Source organism: Asterias amurensis, chromosome 4 (genome assembly GCF_032118995.1).
Source record: "Asterias amurensis chromosome 4, ASM3211899v1".
NCBI classification, from domain to species: Eukaryota; Metazoa; Echinodermata; class Asteroidea; order Forcipulatida; family Asteriidae; genus Asterias; species Asterias amurensis.
Window position 1 is genome coordinate 26,239,385 of NC_092651.1, and position 12,163 is coordinate 26,251,547.

The following is a 12,163-nucleotide window of genomic DNA, read 5'->3' on the forward strand; positions in this document are numbered from 1 at the left end:
GTGTAAGCGTTAGAGATGGATACGAGGTTGATACAACCAACACATAACACTACGAGATGAAAATGGGAAACAATGCCCCTGGCAAACATTATGTGTTGTCACACTTGCGCGTAAACAAAAATCACAAAACGAAAAATTATTAAATGACAAGGTTCAATGCCAGCAGCGATTCGATTAAATGTTATTCGGTTACAAACCCTGGTGTAATTCCATGAGCTTACTCAGTGTAGTTCAATAACTCATTAGTACCCGCGACCGAATATAAATAGTACCCGATTAATATTCAGGGGTCGCATGGCGTGCTTTAAATGTAACTACTCGATACTTTTACGTATCGTATTCGTTTCGGGTTTCCCAATCGGTATTCGACAAGCGAATAACCAAACTCTGAAGTAGTTTAGCGATGTAGTCGGGTCGAAAGAGGTTTCGTGGCTCATTTCTTGACCTAAATAATCACTCCACGGCGATCGATTGTTTTTAGTTGTCACGTATTTTGGTTAAAGGGTTTTACAACTCTCTCAATCACGGTATGAGGCTACCCACTCATTGTCTACAAAAAACACACGAACCTGTCGGCAATTACCAACTAGTAATGTCTGTGAATAAGTAATCGATTTGCAACGTGCTAGGTCTTTCTCTGAGTGCGTAGTGATTTCAACTGGTATGCCACACTAATATTTAATGGAAGGAATGCTTACTGAAAGGAAAACCGCATCTACAGCAACTGTAGCTGTTGTATGAAGAGGCTTTCTGTTATAAATAAATAAATAAATAAATAAATAAATAAATAAATAAATAAATAAATAAATAAATAAATAAATAAATAAATAAATAAATGAATAAATAAATAAATAAATAAATAAATATATAAATAGATTAAGAACAAGATTATAAGTTAGTTAAAATAATACATGTATATTTATGTTTGTCATTCTGGGAATGAGTGCCTGATGGTACGAAACAGTCTGTCCAGAAGAGAGCTATGTGAACGTTTGATTTAGCTCTTATTCTGAATTTATTGTAAAATTAATAAATAAATAAATATATAAATAAATATAAATTTCGATCCAAACGGGACCTTCTTCAGAGGAACAAACAAGCAACAAAAATATCCATAAATAGCAAAAAGAGAAGCAAATGATTAAGGGAAGGTATCCAGAAAAAAAGGCGGGAAAGTCATAGGAAATCAAAGTTACTAATTTGTAAACAATACGTGGCTAGGAACCAATAAGGGTGAAGTGATGAGGACTATAAAGGATGGTCAGTTTTGAAAGGGTGGATTCTCCCCGTCTCCCCCGATGACCTCAACACATACAACCCTCTACATTCAGCCAATATTAAAGGGTTCCCGTCCTTACCTCCATCATTATTAGGTATAATTTTACAACTGCTCTCTTCAATTCTGACATTTTGTAAAGATCAAGTGTTTTCCCGCCTCTATTCAGCTCACGGAAAGTCAAGTTGACCGTTGCTTGCGATCCACGAATTTCCATCTGAACAGTTGCTCCACTCAAACAGCGTAAGATAAACATTGATGCATACTCGTGTGTACTCACTCCTTCCTATGATGTCACCAAATGCTCAGTGCGTCGGCTGGTTACGTGTGGTTCATCTCAATCCTTGCCAATTTTGGTACTATTATGCAATCCGCAATGTCCCAACATTTTATCACATTTTTAAACATGGTGCTAGCGCAAACCTCACAAATGACTCCTACCGGAAAAAGTTTTTTATTTTTTTTTTTTAAGTCAAATTGTTTTACAGTTCCCCGCCGTCGCGCGCCGTTGAGCTAAAGCTTCATGTCAGCTAAACCGTATCGGCAGTGCTTAAAAGTAGCATACACTTAAAGGCACTGGACAATATTGGTTATTGTCAAAGACCAGTCTTCTCACTTGGTGTATCTCAACAAATGCAGAAAATAACAAACCTGTGAAAAAATGAGCTCAATCGGTCATCAAAGTTGCGAGATAATAATGAAAGAAAAAACACCCTTGTCACACGAAGTTGTGTGCTTTCAGATGATTAATTTCGAGACCTCAAATGCTAAATCTGAGGTCTCGACCTCAAATTCGTAGAAAATTGTTTTTTTTTCTCTAAAACTACGTTACTTCAGAGGGAGCCGCTTCTCACAATGTTTTATGTTTTGTCGAGCTGGTGACAAACAATTCTTGGGCAGAAAAAAATAGGTGTCAAATTGTGACTTAAATCACCCAGAGAGTACAAGGGAACAGAAAATGCATTTAGTAGAATTCATCAATTTATCAGAAACATAGTTCCTGTTTCTAAAAACATGCACGGTGTTTCTTCGAGCGAGGTGGAAAAAAAATAATACGCGGGAAGAGGAAAGAAATTGGTGTCGACCCTGATCACCTAGACAGTACAAGGAAACAACAAATGCAATTGAGTAGAATTCATCAAATTACAAGAAACACGTTTTCTGTCTCTACAAATTGTGTGGGGTTTATCCTTGTGAATGTACTCCACGCCATCTCTCAGTACATGCTTTGTATCAGGGCGTGTACGCGCTACCTGTGACACACCAGTTTTAATTTTCGCGATACATTCTTCTCACACGTAAATGACGCACATTCCCCATGGTACAACAACATCTTATTATTATTTTTTCCCCGTAATATGATTTAGTTATTGAAGGTCAGAGCTCTCTGAAGTGGCTGGGGCTAGGCTGGGGGGCTTCTCTCTTCGTCTGAGGGGAGGGTGAAGGGAGTAATTTCATTAACTAGAATGAATTTGTGTTCTTTGTGGTTGGTGCACCTGCACCGTCTATATAAAAAGTATGCTGGGGGAATGTTGTAATTAATAATAATAACATCATGGTATCTCACATATATATAGAGTCTACAATGTTAAGTATACCCTAGTGGACCTCCAAGGTCGACTTGTCTATGGAGTCTAGACTGAACCGGTTTGTTGAAACGAATGTATCCGAGTGGTTGGTTTATAGCTTCGGTAGGGGTGTAGTAACTATCGGTATGGGGTATTTTGTTAATTTATTTTTTATGTTAAATGAGTAGATTTTTCCCTACGCTGTTGTACTGGGTTTTCGTATCGAAGTTTCATCATCAGGTATTCAACGATAATGTTCACCCTTCGTTCAAGATGGTTGCAGTTAGGATGCGTCGGTAATGTCATCACTTCTCAATTCAACTATTCATTTCAATAATTAATTTGTCCATAAAAAAAGATACAAATTGAAAATTTACATGTCAAAATATTGATTAAAAAACTCCAAGACAGAAAACTAAACAATATATAAATATTTGTATTGCTGTTTGTGGGTTTTTTCCCCGGATAAACCCAACTCAATCCAACTAAAATTAAAGGCACTGCACAATATTCTCAATTATTTCAAATAATTATTAGCAACAATAAACTAACTTCGGGTAATGAGCAATGGATAGTTGTTGATGGTGTACAACATTGTAACAAAACGGCTCCCTTTGAAGTAGTTTGTTAGAAAGAGATTCTCACTATAAATTTAAATTAAAAGACTTCAAGACTGAAGCCTTTTTTTATGCATCTGAAAGCAAACAAAATCGTTCTCTTGTAACTTTGTTGACAAGTTGAGTCCAAGCTTTCACAGAATTGTTATTTTGATGCAAACGTTGAGATGCACAAAGTGGGAATAATGGTATTTGACAATTAAAAAACGTGTCCATTGTCTTTAAAGTAATGTTTACTAAGTAACATAATAACATATTAATAATAATAATAACTTTCGATTTATAGAGCGCCTAATAACTAACACTTAATTCTCTAAGCGCTTTACATTAGTGCCCTGGTCATAGGGTCAATAACATCCCCCTTTTTAATATTTCTCAGCTCCCTTGGGAGTATACAACCTGTGCAACAGTTTATATCGCTCCAAAGGCTTTTTCATTCATAATATTAACCTTTACCCTCGCAGGTACCCATTTATATTATATAAATATAGAGGACAAGCGGTTTTGAATATGCAGAGGCATGTTCCGAAACGGCTGTGCTTGTCAAGAAACAACATGTAGAAAAAGCCAGAACTGACACAAAGCACACAACTTTTAGACATAATGGAACTAAACAAGTTGGGCACACGAATTAGGTTATAATAATAATCAGTTATAATAATGTCAACACTAGGCAACCGAACGTAATTGTAAATTGGCGCAGTAATGAGTTACTTATTTACAGTATTGTTTCCTAACAGCTTTGTTTACATTACTTTCTAACACAGTGAACGTTTCGTAAAACCCTACCCGAGGACAGGTTTCATGAAGCAGTGAACAGTAATTAAAAAAAAATGAAATTTGTTTTTAAAAAAATGTACAGCAATTTAATGAATTAACAGTGACTGACAAGAAACTCTCTACTGGAGAAGACTTACACAGATAAATAAGTTGAAGCGGTCGGGGTCTTTGTAGTGGAAGCTTACTTTGACTTTTCTTATTCCGAGGTGCTCAAATTGTCATAACATTCGTTTTCAGAAATTTTACTATTATTATGTTCTAGTGATGGAACCTAAGATGCCTCGCAATTGAACTTAAAGGCAGTGTACACTATTGGTAATTACTCAAAATAATTATTAGCATAAAACCTTACTTGGTAACAAGTAATAGGGAGAGGTTGATAAAATAAAACATTGTGAGCAACGGCTCCCTCTGAAGTGACAGAGTTTTCAAAAAAGAAGTAATTTTCCACTAATTTGATTTCAAGACCTTAGATTTAGAACTTAAGGTGTCGAAATCAAGCATCTTTGTGTGACAAGGGTGTTTCTTCTTTCATTATTATCTCGCAGCTTCGACGACCAATTGAGCTCAAATTTTCACAGGTTTGTTATTTTATGCATATGTTGAGATACACCAAGTGAGAAGACTGGTCTTTGACAATTACCAATAGTGTCCAATGTCTTTAATAATGACTGCACCTCGCAAGCCTGAAGGTGCTCGCTCTTCAGTGATACTTTTACTTGGATAAGTTATGTGCACTGCACACGACCTAAACGGATTTATGTCTCATCTGTAGGACAAGACAAAGTGAAACGTCTTTCTCGAGGAGCAAACACCATGAACAGCTAGGACAGGATTCGAACCCTCACTCTCTGTGAACAACAAAGCTTGAATATGGGTGCACAAGATCGCTCAACAACGATGCTCCACGTCTGTTGCCTCTTTTACTTGTTTGCAAATCAAAAGTTATGTTGGTTTTGCACTTGTTTAAAAACTGGTATTGACATAAACAGTTTGACATTTCTTAGTTTCTTTGCAAGTTCAGAAAGTGTCCAGGGTCTTCGTGTTTTTAAGGTCGTGAAAATGTGGCCCGTCGTATCACTCAACGAACATAACGCGGGAAACGGTGTTTCTGGAAACTTCTAACGTAATTGCAACGCGTTACAAATGAACTGGATGACAGTCTAGGGGCCCGGTCTCTTATAACCTCGCTATAACTATAGAGAAAAGCTTGCCCGAAACATGTTACTAAGCAACTGTCTCTGTACTCTGAGGACTTCAAACTTTAAGGAACATTACAGAATTGGTTTTGCTAACAAATAGACCGGAGCACTTAAACATACATAAACGGCAAAACTTGTAGAAGTTTGAGATCGAACGACCGTCTTGGTCACAAGAACAACGTGAAAAACCGGCTACACATTTTTCATGACATCGAAACAAACAAAAAGAAAAAAACGCTGACTGAGCGATACACTCCAAACGCGAAATTGGTTATTTGTTTCTCATCAAATTTGACTTTTCAGACAACAAAAATTCAATGGACGTTTTTTTACTATCTTTATCATAGTGTAACAGTTATGTGTAAATCTGTGATCTTCACGATTTGTTTCCTAATGTTCCTTTATGTGGTAACTTGTGATCAGACCCGTCATTGAACCAGACATTATTTAAAGGATCTATGTACTTTTTCTTAACACAAAACACAATGTCCACACATTTACATTCAACTTACACAGTTTGAAGATTATGATAGGAAAAACCTCCACTTAAAGTTTTACTTTGCTGTGCTATAGTTTTGGAAAATGAGTGAAAGAAATAATTTTCGTTTCAGTTTTAGCATGTAAAAAAGTATAAAAGATGCTATGTCATATGTTTTGCCCCAAACGTTAAAAAATTGATTTTTTTGGATAGAATGGTATTTCAAAGAGTATCATCCGTTCTAACGAAACAAGTTTAACTTTTACTTTTAATGGTCAGGAACCATGAACAAAATATAAAACACACAAGAATTGGTCACATGATATATTGTCGGGATCCCGACAAAAACTAATTTTGAGCACTTTGTTTCACTGCTACTAATAATTGGCGGACTTTTTCGAGCAATGGCTCAAATGAAAGCTTGTAACTTTCTCGACCCCCATCAAAATAATTGTTTGGGTCAAATCGGCCAAAAATCTGACATAGCATCTTTAACCAGTTATCCAATATCATAACTGGGACGAACATTATTCGTCTTCCTATTAATTTGTGACTTGTTTTACTCATTACTCAAAAACTACAGAACCTCAGTTAGTATTATTTCAAGAGAAGCTTTTCACTATCATTATCTTCATTACCTTGAAGGGCGGGGTGGGTGTGGGCGTCAAATGACCCTGTTTTGGAGATGAAGTCTTTATTGCTTCAATTAAGACAGTACTTTAGAACGCATGGCCTGTTTTGTGTTTAATGAAATTCGATTTATCTCCATTTGCAAGAAAACAAACACATTGTCAGTTCGCTCTGCCGCAACAATGTTTAATGACTGCCCGACCAAATCAACATTATAAATAGACAGAAATAACTCAACCGATGTTAAAGACGTAAAACATTGAGTGATCTGGACTAATGGTCTTTAAACAAAGTGGAAGTTTAATTTATTTATCGCGGTTGCACATGAATGAACAAACAAACTGTAACTAACGTCATCCAAGTATTGATGTCGTAGACCGTGACGTCACAGTGATTCCAAAGTATGCCAAATGACAGGGAGTAGCCTCAGGCAGAACATTTTTCTTAAAATGTTTTCCTTTTTTAAGGCACAGTTTACCTTTAGTAGAGGGACAGTTGAGGTTGTTAAAATATTCAAAAGAAGACTTACACACATAAAGGGAATAAAATGTCTAATTGGTAATTGTGACCCACTGTTTGTTGTTTGATGGATTCACTTGTTTGTTTACATTTCTATATAATACAATAAAACACGTAAACATTTAATTTCATTTCACGCAGAAACGTTTCTTATTGAAACGTTTTCTCCTTTCTCTCTCTAAAACTACGTTCATTTGAAGGGAATTGACAGTTTAAACAAATTGTTATATACTATTATAACAGCTACAGGGCTTCCTACAAGTTCGTTTATATCGTTATTTATTTTTGGAGTATCAAAGCATACCCTGCCTTCTTCTGACAAAACAACAAGGGAACCAGTCACAAATAGTCCATGTATAATTACCAAGGCACTTTGGCTGGTAATCTTTTCTTGTAAGCAGACTGCTTAGCTTATGATATTTGTGAATTCTAGTTACAAGTGTGTTACTCAAGATCTGGTGTTTATAATCAGTAGAGTGTGGGTTCGAATCCCGGTCTTGGTACTAGTGTCCTTTGGCGCGAGACTTTGCCATTATTGCTTTGTCCTTCGGATGGGACGTTAAGCCGTAGGTTCAGTGTACTAGGATTGGCAGTGCATGTTACAGAACACAGAACACTTATCGTGGAAGAGCAGGGTTTAACCTCAGGTTTTCTGGTTCACATGGCAAGCACCCTTGTTTATAGTATCCCTCGGGCTTGCGAGCTACTGTGATTAAAAGTTCACTCTTGAGGCAATCTTTGTATAATTACCAGAACTATTCAAACAAAAAGTATGCGACAAGCAAAGTCATCTTGGTGTCGGCTTAATGTAGTACCTCAATCGAGCATGCCTATATCACATGACACCTCTTTATTATAACTCCGAAGCACTTCTTTTTATTTCACCGATATCGCCACCTCCTTCCCATCAACCTTCATCCCACTCCTCCTCCATCGTCGCGCACTTAAAACCAGCTTGTTGTTATACAGCTGCTTGCGTCAAACGCTGAGCAATCAAGTCTTGTATGGTGAACGGTGAGGGTCGATGAAGATTTAAAAGAAACAGATAGGGCCGCTGTAAAAATAAATATAAGTCGCGGCTAATTAAGGTCACTGAGGCGAGACTGATTATAGGATATATTTTGTTGTTGTTTCCATCTTTTGAATTCTTGAGGTGTTGTTGGTGTTAAGTCATGGGAGATGTCACTACATATTCAAGCGCCCTCTGGCGTGTAACACAAGGGCGCGTTGAAATAATGATATTTTGATAGCCTGTTTAATAAATACAGCTCAGAAAAAAGTGCATGGGTTCAGGCTTAGTACTCGTCGTGTCACCCCAGAACTTTCGTACTGTCATTGTCCCACTATCATCTGGGCCCAATTTCATAGAGCTGTTAAGCACAAAAATTTGCTTAGCATGAAATTTCTTCTTTGATAAAAACAAGATTACCATCAAATTTCCACTTGATTTTAGGGCAAGCAAATAACAGTGAGAAAGCAACATGCAACAAATGGAAATTTGGTTGGTAATCCTGTTTTTATCAAGAAAGAAATTTCATGCTAAGCAAATTGTTGTGCTTAGCAGCTCTATGAAATTGGGCCCTGCTATGTGGTATCATCACAGTGCCATCCCGCCATGCTATCAAAGTGCTCTTTTTCAAAAAGTGTCGGTGTCATGATGTCAATCGTCATATATACTGGCCGGCCATCATACTGTCGTACCGTAAAACTGACATAAACTGTCGGACTGTCGTGCTAAAAGAATGTGTTTTGTTCTGTCACACTGTCGTATCATGACGCTGCCACACTCTAACACCATCACACTGTCGTGCCTTCATTGCGACATTTTCATTTTGACATTTTCATTTTGAAGGTTGTATAAAGCCATTATACACTTGCGGAACAGGGAAAAAAATTAACAGATTTACAAATAACTTACAGGGTTTATAGAAAGTAATGGTGAATGACTTCTCTTGAAATATTATTCCATGAAAAACAATTAACAATTCTCGTCGTCGAGAATTTCGGATTTATTTTGAACACATGTCATTACACGGCGAAACGTGCGGAAACAAGTGTGGGTTTTCCCGTTATTTTCTCCCGACTCCGATGACCGATTGAGCCTAAATTTTCACAGGTTTGTTATTTCATATATAAGTTGTGATACACGAAGTGTGGGCCTTTGGACAATACTGTTTACCGAAAGTGTCCAATGGCTTTAAGAGAGAGTTAATCAAAAATATTATAACTTGTGAAACGATCCTACGTGGACCTAACTGCTCCAGATTTCCAGTCATATTTCAAAACCCCTACCACATTTTGAAACGAAATTTTCACAGGTTATTAACATTGTTGGGATCGAAACAACAAAACAGCTACAAAAAACTAAAAAACTAAAAAGGGTATACACTGCCTTTAATCCAACATAGCATATCACAAGAGTTTTACAGACTCCAGGGAATGTACTCTGCCAAACGTAATCTCACTAATAACTCAAAACAGACCTGTACTAAATCAGCCAGTGCGTAAACAAAAATAGTGTGAAACCATCTTTGGGGAAACAGTACTCGGTCCTTCCCGTCAGAACCCTCTTACGAGAACTCATTTCACAGGTTGAAAGTAATGTGCCAAAGGGCTGCATAGTTCAAGATTTTGTAGGACACTTCTTAAAGGTGCACTTCGTGACTGGTGTTTTGAAGATCGGGCCGTGGCCGAAATTTGCGGCTCTAGGGTTATAGCTAGATGTCTACGTCATTGTGCATTTGGTTAAAAGGACGTCCTTAGCACAACACCCTTAGCAACAGCCGTTGCCGTAAAGCCATAGACGCAAATTCGGATAAGCCTTAAAGACAATGGATACTGTTGGTTATTGTCAAAGCCCAGGGTCCTGTCTTCTCACTTGCTGTATCTCAACATATGCATAAAATAACAAACCTGTGAACATTTGAGCTAGATTGGTCGTCGGAGTTGCGAGTTAACTTTGAAAGAAAAAAACACCCTTGTCACACGAAGTTGTGTGCTTTCAGATGCTTGATTTCGAGACCTCAAATTCTAAACTTGAGGTCTCGAAATCAAATTCGTGGGAAATTGCTTCTTTCACACACTGTTTTATATCAACCTCTCTCCATTACTCATTACCAAGTAAGGTTTTATGCTAATAATTATTTTGAGTAATTACCAATAGTGTTCACTGCCTTTAAACTCGCTACCAAACTGTGGTGGTTAATGTCCATTGAACATTTTAGGATTGTGAAGGGGAACAAAATCAGAATAATTTGAAAGCAATCAGTGAAAACAGCAAAAAAATAGGTTACATTGAAAGGGATTTCGTGTCACTCATAAAACACATTAATTGTGATTACCAAAATCAAGCCGAGTTATAAGTTTTTATCAAATTTGAATCTAAGAAACTTAACCGACAGGAACGTTTCTCATATTATATAGAAGAGTTTGCGGTATCACCATGTAATGACTATCTCTTAATGAGATCGGCAGGTTCAACTCTCAACTCTGGTTTAACGTTTCTCATTTTGTGTTATCTAATTACTGAATTTTATTCCAGCGTTGACATAATAACCGCTCTGGATTTGTTAATATATCTCAAAAATCCAACAAAAATCTTTCGAACTAAACATTTTTACTGTTGTATGTCTACATTTATATATATAGGATTAAAACAATCCAACGGTTCCAAACAAAAAGGCTTACTATGGGGTAGAATTTGGAAAGTTGATTTTTAGACAGTTACAAACCCAGCACACTTTTCTCTTTAACGTCAATGCAATCGCGTGCTTGGATCTATTTGTATTAAATCATTTCAATATGTTGAATTCATTTGATAAATTTTTAAGAAGTCATCAAAAAGAGACGGCACAATATTTGATTGAATTAATTTAAATTTGATAAAGTAACGAACTAATGTAATCCACTGGGTCATCGTGTGTGTGTGTGTTGGGGCGCTTCTTTATATCGCACCCATGTAAATGGGGTTGGATTTGTGTAGCCACCCGATAAAGAAATTATCTCTTTTTTTTCTTTTTTTTTTACTCCGAAGAGAAATTCCTCTTAGCAAGTAAACGTTCGATGATATTTTGCATCGGGGATATATTTTACCCTACACTGAAATGCGACAAGCACTGATATGCCCAGTGCTTTTTTGAGTTACACGGGTTTGAGTTGACACAGTCTAATGATTATGACAGTTGAAAACATCCCGTGAAGTATTTCTGTCTGAGAAATACATAATATAACTTCACATTTTGAGTTTATCGCTCAGTAAGAGTTTTATTAATTGTTGTTTTGGCATAGATGCAATGCAAAATTTATAGTCGATTTGTCACTATTCTCTCGTGAACCAGATGGCCGACTGATCTCAAACTTCCACCGGTTTGTCAGTTTATGTATATATATGGTGGTTAACAAAAAGTGCTTACAGTGTCAGCAACTGTTTTGTAAGCAAAAACCAATTATGTGTTGTTCCTTTACACATTCTAGTTGAAGTACCAATGCTGTAGCGCTCAATCAAGACGCGCCAATTATGTGTTGTTCCTTTACACATTCTAGTTGAAGTACCAATGCTGTAGCGCTCAATCAAGACGCGCGTACTACTCATATTTGTATTTTATAGAGTATACTAATCGAGCAACTCGAATACTATACGAGTGATACTACTAATCAAATACTACTCGGTACTACTCGAATACTACTCCAGTACAAGTGAAGTAATTGATGGTACTCGCACTCAGCAAGTAAAAGACTCATACTCGAAATCCATTCTGTTACTCGACTGAAAATTTGTCGGATTCCGATTTTTAAGTACTCGTGGTAAAAACAGCACTCTCCTTAATTTCTACTTTCCTATAAGGGATTTACAATAAGTGTGAGTCAAACAAAATGTGATTCGAACAAGTGTGACTCAAAAAAGCGTGACTCGAAAAAGTGTGACTCAAAAAGGCGGACCACTGTTAAACAGCAGCTGACGTGGGTGACGTCGGTGCAGAGGTTCTTCAGGGGCATTTTCTGTAATATCCAATAATCTTTCAGGAAATGTATGTCAAGGTCACCGTAGAAGTGTTCTTTAAATTTAATCTCACAGTCTGGCGCTCTCCCTGTCG